Source organism: Suricata suricatta, chromosome 13 (assembly GCF_006229205.1).
Source record: "Suricata suricatta isolate VVHF042 chromosome 13, meerkat_22Aug2017_6uvM2_HiC, whole genome shotgun sequence".
NCBI classification, from domain to species: domain Eukaryota; kingdom Metazoa; phylum Chordata; class Mammalia; order Carnivora; family Herpestidae; genus Suricata; species Suricata suricatta.
In genome coordinates, this window is record NC_043712.1 from 66,879,878 (window position 1) to 66,887,868 (window position 7,991).

The window sequence follows — 7,991 nt, forward strand, 5'->3', positions numbered from 1 at the left end:
ATTTTATTTTGTTCTCTGGATTTTCCCCCTTTTAAATCCGTACCCAGGAAAGCTTTCTCTTGCTTCAGCTTCCCTTCCTAGTTTTTGTTAAGAGTGTGCCTGAAATCATTCAGGGAATTAGGCTAGAGGCAGATAAAGGAGAAAAATGAGAAATTGGAAAGAGGAGAATTCCCCAAGCAAGCGGTGGGGTATGGGACCCCATGAATGAGAGCCATGTCCCCCTTCCTGCCAGTGCCCTAAGAGGTGACAGGACTCAAAAGGAATGACTGCCTGATGCACCTAGGAAACTTGGGCTTGACAGTAGGGCTCAAACATCTAAAGAAACCAGAGTAAAGAGAGTCAAACAGCCTTATGGTCAATTTATAGGAAAGCTGAAAAGAAGGAAGTCTTTGAAAGTTCTGGTGAGAACAGACAACCACTACATCCTCCTTCATCTTCCTGCACCATTTATACTCCGTAGGCTATTTCTAGAACTTCTATTCTTGGCAAACCTGGATATACCTCGCATAGCACAAAAAGAATGATTTGGGGCTAATGCCATAAATATATCAGCAGTAAACAGTGTGAGGAATCAGTGGGGCCTCACCAAGTGTTCAGCTCTTTCCAAAGTCCTCTGGAAATATCACATGAATTTAAGGAATGGAAAGCAAACCATTATCTGTGGTTGAGTTTTCCACCAGCCCAAGGACAGGGGCTTAAAGCCAAATTAAAAATATAGGAGAAAAAGTATGCTACCATCAGAAAATTGTCTTGTCTAGAGAATAACCCACTTGGTTATAATGGACACATGACAGCTGTTTTACAAGTCTGTAAGTTGTGGATAACTGACAGCACTACAAAATAATCCTGTTCTACAGACAGGCGAATTCTGTCCTGACAGAATTCTATCACTATTGAAAGACCAGTTTTGCCTCCATTTGACATTAATTTCAACATTCCTTACTACATACAAACTTGTGGTTCCATCATTGCTTAAATAAAATCTATAAACTGTGTTCAATTTTATACCTGTATGAGAGCCTGAATTTACTCTTGTTTTTTATTTTTACAATTGTTTTAATGTTTATTTTTGAGAGAGAGACAAAGTACAAGCAGGGGTGGGGCAGAGAAAGGGGGACACAGAATCTGAAGCAAGCTCTAGGCTCTGAAGTGTCAGCACAGAGCCCAACATGGGGCTCAAACCCACAAACTGTGAGATCATGACCTGAGCCACAGTCAGAGGCTAAACCAACAGAGCCACCTAGGTGCTCTTTTTCACAGAAGGTAATAAATGTAAGATTTCTTAAATCTCTGAGTTTATACAGATTCATATCCACAACAAACATGTAGCAAAATAGGCCCTAGAAAGAGCTAATTGAAAATGACTTATGGTAATCAACACTGGAGAACAGATTCACAAGTTGTCCTTACTCATTCTTTTCCCTCCTTAGAATTTGTCTGTATTCTACTTTAATTTCTTCTCTGAGCGATTATTGATCTTGGAAATAAATTGATATTATAGTTCATACTCACTATATAATTGAAATGCACTGTTCAAAAAAAAAAAAGAAATGCACTGTTCAGCAACAAAATCAAAAAGTATTTTAACCTACTATATAAAGATAGGTCTATACCAGTAATTCTGAATTAAATGAAGCATATTCAACACAGAATATTTAAAATTCTGTATCTATTTCTCCAACTCCTTCCTCACTACTAGGCAAGGGCATCAAGGGGCAAGAGAAAGAGAAAATGTTAGAAAATCTATTACCTGAGCATCCTTGATCAAGAAATAAAGGTGTCTTATGGTTAGAATGATTCCAACATGGGAGCACCTGGGTGGCTCAGTTGGTTAGGCACCCAACTCTGGATTTTGGCTTAGGTCATGATCTCACAGTTTGTGGCTTCAAACCCCACTTCAGGCTCCATGCAACAGGAGGCAGCCTGTTTGGGGTCCTCTCTTCCCTCTCTTTGCCCCTCCCCTGCTTGTGCTCATTCTCTCTCTCTCTCTCTCTCTCTCTCTCTCTCTCAAAATAATAAACTTAGAAAAAAAGTTCTAATGTGATGGGGAAGAGTAAATATATTGGAGCTATGTTCTGGAGGTAATACTTAAAAAATATTGCCTATTATCAAACCACTGCCATAGATATATAATAATAGCTATTCTTCCCTCTCCCTTTTTAAAATTTTTAATGTGGTTAAGAGAATAGCAATTCTTAACCACATGTATTGATAGAATTAATATGGAGAACTAGGTACAAAGGAGTTGAAAATACTGACAAGCCTGAGGGAATTGTGAGGCTACCCAGAGAGGAGCAAAGAAAGCAGGAAGCTGCTGACACCCTGGGGCTAGAGAAACCAAGACAGGAAGTAATAACCCAACTAAAATCAGGGTGCCTAGCTGGCTCAGTTGGAAAGGCATCAACTCTGATCTCAGGATTATGAGTTTGAACCAGACATTGGGTGTAGGAGATATACACATACATATATACATACACTTAAAAAAAAATAACCCAACTAAAATCGATTGGAAATGAGTATCAATTTTCTATTGTGTAACAAATTAACACAAACTTAGTAGCTTAAAACAACACACATTTGTCATCTCACAATTTCTGTGGGTGAAGAGTCAGGCGCAGATTAGCTGGATTCTATGCTTAGGGTCACAAGCCTGCAAACAAGGTGCTGGCCAGGGCTTGTCTCTGGGCTTAACCAGGGACGGATCCATTTGCTATTAAAAAAAAAAACATTATTAAAACATGTGGCAAAACTGGAATGAAGTCTAAGAAATAGATGGTAAAAACATATTTCCTGAATTTGATGGTGCTATTTTAATTATGTACATTTATTATAACTGTTTATGGGAAGGGCTTGCTTAACTATTTGGAGGTAATATGACTTGAATTTGCATTTCCATATAAATTTTAGAATCAGCTTAATGTACACTAAAATATCCTGAGAAAGATATTGCATTGAATCCATAGTTTAATTTGAGGATGGGTATCTTTAAAGTATTAAAGATGCTTGTTACTATGACTAGGACCTTCAAAACAATGTTGAATAAAGACATCCTGATCTTACTCCCAATACTCCAATTGAGTATTCAGTTAATAACTGAATTTGCTTAGACCTTCTTTAGTGTTTTTCAGTATTTTGTAGTTTTTAGTGAACAAGTCTTGTATAGCTCTCACTATATCTATTCCAAAGATTCAGATTTTTAATGCTGCTATAAATAGTAATTTCCCTTTTCATTTTTGTTGTTGGCATAATGAAAACACAACTTTTTAAAAACATTTCTAATATTAATCTGTATATAGTAGGAACGTTGCCAAATACACTTACTACCAATAGTTTGTAAATTTTGGATTTTCTATATACAGTCTGTCATTTACAAAATATGACATTTATTTCCTTTCCAACACTTTTGTTTTTTCTTGCCTTGTTACTATGACTAGGACCTTCAAAACAATGTTGAATAAAGACATCCTGATCTTACTCCCAATCTCAAGTATGATGTCTGCTGTAGAGTTCATAGAGATCTTTTTTTGTTTGTTTATTTTGAGAGCGAGAAGGTGTGTGCGTGAGCGGGGGAGGGGCAGAGAGAATCCCAAGCGCTTCAATTGTCAGCACCGAGGCTGAGGCAGGGCTTCATCTCACAAACGGTGAGATCATGACTTGAGCCAAAATCAAGAGTGAGAAGCTTAACCAACTGAGCCACTCAGGTGCCTCGATACTCTTTATCAGAATAAGAAAGTTCCCTCTTGGGACACCTGGTGCCTTAGTTGGCTAAGTGTCTTACTCAATTTCAGCTCAGGTCATGCTCTCACTGTTCTTAAGATCAAGCCCCAGGTCAGGCTCTGTGCAGAGAGCTGGAGCCTGCTTGGGATTCTCATTCTCATTCATTCTCGCTCTCCTCTCTCTCTCTCTCCCCCTCCCTCACTCATGCTCTCTCTCAAAATAAATAAGCATTTAAAAAAAATAAAATTCCCTCTTACTAGTTTGGTGAGTTAACATATCAAATGCTTTTTCTGCATCTGTTGAAATGACCTTATAGTTTTTTTCTTTCAATGTGAAGAAAAATGTGCATTCCTGAAAAAGAAAACCATTTTGTCATGTATTCTCTTTTTCATATTTTAATTTGCTAATACTGTACCTAGGTTGAACTTGTATTTTGGAATTATAGTCATGAAAGAGTTGGCCTGTAATTCTTTCTTTTAATCTCCTATGTATGTTCAAAGTTATGTCAGCTTGGTAATAAGAGTTGTCTAATTTCTAGAATTTATGCAGACTTGATATAATATTTGAAAGAATTCAGTGGGGATGCCATGAAGGCCTGGAATTAGCAGAAAGACTTTAAATAACAAATTTGATTACTTTTTATTTAGATATTTTAGGTGCCATAAAACTCACTCTTATAAAGTATAAATTTGAGTGGCACTTAGCATGTTCATTAAATTGTGCAATCATCACCACTAAGTCCAGAACAGTTAAATCACCTCAAAAAGAAACTCCACATCCATTAGCAGTCACTCACCAACCATCCTCCCTCTTGCTGGAGTGAACTATTATGAATTATTTCATCTAAGTGCAACAATACACTACAAAGTCTTTACGCTGCTTCTTTCACTTAGAATGTTTATTAAGATTCAGCCATGTTGTTGGATGGATGAATAGCATTCCATCATACATATATACATTTTATTTATCCATCCATTCATCAGTTGGTATACATATGGTCTTTCGATTTGGAGGTTATTACCAACGCTATTAACATTGACATTCAAGTTTTTGGGTGAGGATAGCTTTTCAATTTTCTTGGGCAAGAATGGAAGAATGCTAAGTCATATGGTAACTATGTTTAACTTTTTATTTAAATTTATATTTTTAGTGTTTTATTTATTTTTGATACAGAGAGAGACAGAGCATGAGAGGGGGAGGGGCAGAGAGAGAAGGAGACACAGAACCAGGAGCAGGCTCCAGGCTCTGAGCTAGCTGTCAGCACAGAGCCTGACGCGGGGCTCGAACCCACGAATGTGAGATCTGACCTGAGCCGAAGTCGGAGGCTCAAACAACTGAGCCACCCAGGCGCCCCATGTTTAACTTTTTAAAGAACTGCCAGACTTTTATAAAGTGACTGTACCATTTTATGGTCCCATAAGCAAAATACGAGGATTCCAGTTTCCCCACATCCTTGTCAATTCTTTCAATTATAGCTATCCTAGGGGGTATGAAATAGTATTTCCTTGTGGTTTCATTTGGATCTCCTTGGCTAATGACTAATGATGTTGAGCATCATCTCATGTATTTATTGGCAATTTGTGTATCTTCTCTGGAAAAATTCAAATACTTCCCCATTTTTACCGAGTTGTCTTTTTACTGTTGCGTTGCAGAATTGTTTATATATCTTGATAATCGTCTCTTATGTCATTTGCTCCCATTGCTCCATTATACTTACCACAACCCCAAGATCCAGAGTCACATGCTCTTCTGAGTCAGCCAGGTACCCTTTCATTTCTAGAATGTATTTCATTTCATTTCATGTATTTGTATCTTCACACTTTTTTCATTTGTCTTCTCAAAGCAACTCAACTTTGTTAATCCTAATATGTTTGTTCTCTATTCCATTAAGCTCTTCTTCCTTCTTTGTGCTTAATTTGTAGTTTTTAATAACGAGGTCATTCATGGACTTTTATTTAGCTTTTATTCTTTCCTAATAAAGTCCCCTCTAAGCACAGCTTCATCTCTACCTCATGAATTTTGATGTTTTACTTTTTAGAATAAAAAATTTTCTAACTTCCACTGATTTTTCCCATAACTCAAGATTACTTTGGAGTTTGTTTCTTAATATGAGATTTTCTAAACTTGTTCTTCCTAGCCTATTTTCCTGGTTTTGATTTTGTTTTTTTAATGTTTGAGAGACAGAGCGTGAGCAGGGGAAGTGCTGAGAGAGGAGGGAGACAGAATCTGAAGCAGGCTCTAGGCTCTGAGCAAGCATTCAGCTCAGAGAGAGCCCGACGTGGGGCTGGAACCCACCAACGGTGAGATCATGACCTGAGCCAAAGTCGGCCACTTAACTGACTGAGCCACTCAGGAGCCCCTGCAATTTCTTTCTTTCTTAAAAAACTTTTTTAATGTTTTATTTATTTTTGATACAGAGAGAGACAGAGCATGAGAGGGGGAGGGGCAGAGAAAGGAGGAGACACAGAACCGGAAACAGGCTCCAGGCTCTGAGCTAGCCGGCAGCACAGAGCCTGACGCAGGGCTTGAACTCACGAATGTGAGATCTGACCTGAGCCAAAGTTGGAGACTTAACTGACTGAGTCACCCAGGCGCCCCAACCCCTGCAATTTCTGATCCATTGCGATTTAAACATACCACCTCAACAATTGTTTTCCCTGTCACTTTTCTGTTTTTTTTGGTCTTGATTTCTTCTGGGTTGAGTACTTTTTTCCCCATTGTTCCATTTTATCCCACTAGTATATAGTAATATACATTTATAAAAATTTTAATGGGGTTACCCTAAATACAACATGCAACTCTGAATATTCAAGTCTAATATAAAATAACTTAAACCTTTCTTCAGGCATAATGACTTTAGAACTTTTCCATTTATCCTCTTCTCAATTTACATAAAATTGTTTTCATGTACTTTAGTCCTGTTCTTTTTTTAATGCTCAAGACATTATCTTTGTTTTAATATCACTATTTTTTTTAAGAGAAAAAGAAAATAAGTTGGGAAGGGGCAAAGGGAAAGTGAATTTTAAGCAGGCTCCATGCTCTGCACCAATCAACACCAGAGCCACCCAGGCATCCCTGTTTTTAAATCACTATTAACTTAAACCCCCATTATTTACCCTTTCTTTTATTCTTCATTTGTTCTTGCACCTCCAAGCTTCTATCTGGCATCATTTTCTTCCTACTTAATAACACCATTTTTGTGGTTAGGAAAATTTTTTCACTTTTTGTGTGATAACGTATTTGTTTTAATTTGAGAGAGAGAGAGCACATGAGCAGGGGACAGGGAAAGAGGGAGGGCGGAAGAGAGGGAGAAGGGGGAGGGGGAGAGAGAGAGGGAGAATCTCAAGAGGGCTCCACGCTCAGTGTGGAGAAAATGAAATGTTAATTTTACCTTTCACACTCTTGTTAACATTTTTCTTTGTATAGAAATCTAGATTTGTAGTTATTTCAATTTCATCACTTTAAAGATGCCATTCCACTGTCTTTTGATTGCCACTGATTTTACTGAGTAGTCAGTTGTCATATATTTGATCCTTTGAAACATGCCTTATTTCTTCCACTGCTCTAGACTTTTTCCCCTAGTTTTCAAAAATGGTAATATTTATAAATTATGACTTTCTCTGAATATATTTTGCTTGAGGTTGTGGGGCTTCCAAAACCTATAGCTTGATGATTTTCATAAAATTTAGAAGTTTCTTAAGCATGAACTTCAAATATTCTCTTTCTTGTCTTTCTGGGACTGCAATTATATTGATGTTGGCCCATCTCTGTGTTGTATTCTTTTCTGGTTCTCTCCCATCCTTTGGACCCTTAGCTTTTTTTTTTTTTTAATTCCTAATTCCCTACAGAATCTTATCTAAAATTTAACAGAATAAGAGAGAAGCAAATAAGTACATACATAATATTAATCTGTACAATGTACAGGATAGCATAAAAGTAGGCAAGGGAATTCATTTAACACTTCAGTGGACACCTAAAGCTTGAGTTGGAAATCCTTATGAAGGAATTTGGGAAGAAGAGAGATCACTATAAGCTTGAGTATGAAAACGTGAAGTATAATCGCCCAAATGTTTGGGGAATTACAAATTGATATGACTAAAATTTAGGGGCAGACTAGTAGGTGGAGAGTAATGGAGGAAGACTAAAAACAGAAGGCAAGGACCTGAAAGACCTGAAGAGTTTATACTTCACCCTACAGGGGAAAAGGAGTTTAACAAAGAAAAAAACGGTATATTTATTCCAGAAAGATCATTCAGGCACATTATGGGAAAAGG

At 37.4% G+C, this 7,991-nt stretch overlaps 1 long non-coding RNA gene across 1 annotated transcript; it reads right to left on the bottom strand.

Annotated features, from left to right (window-relative positions):
- Positions 1-2,502: 2,502 nt before the first annotated feature.
- Positions 2,503-4,027, bottom strand: LOC115276930. Its single transcript, XR_003902126.1, has 2 exons — positions 3,975-4,027; positions 2,503-2,710 (listed from the first exon to the last, which is right to left on the bottom strand). It is a non-coding gene; the product is annotated as an uncharacterized LOC115276930 (long non-coding RNA).
- Positions 4,028-7,991: the final 3,964 nt, after the last annotated feature.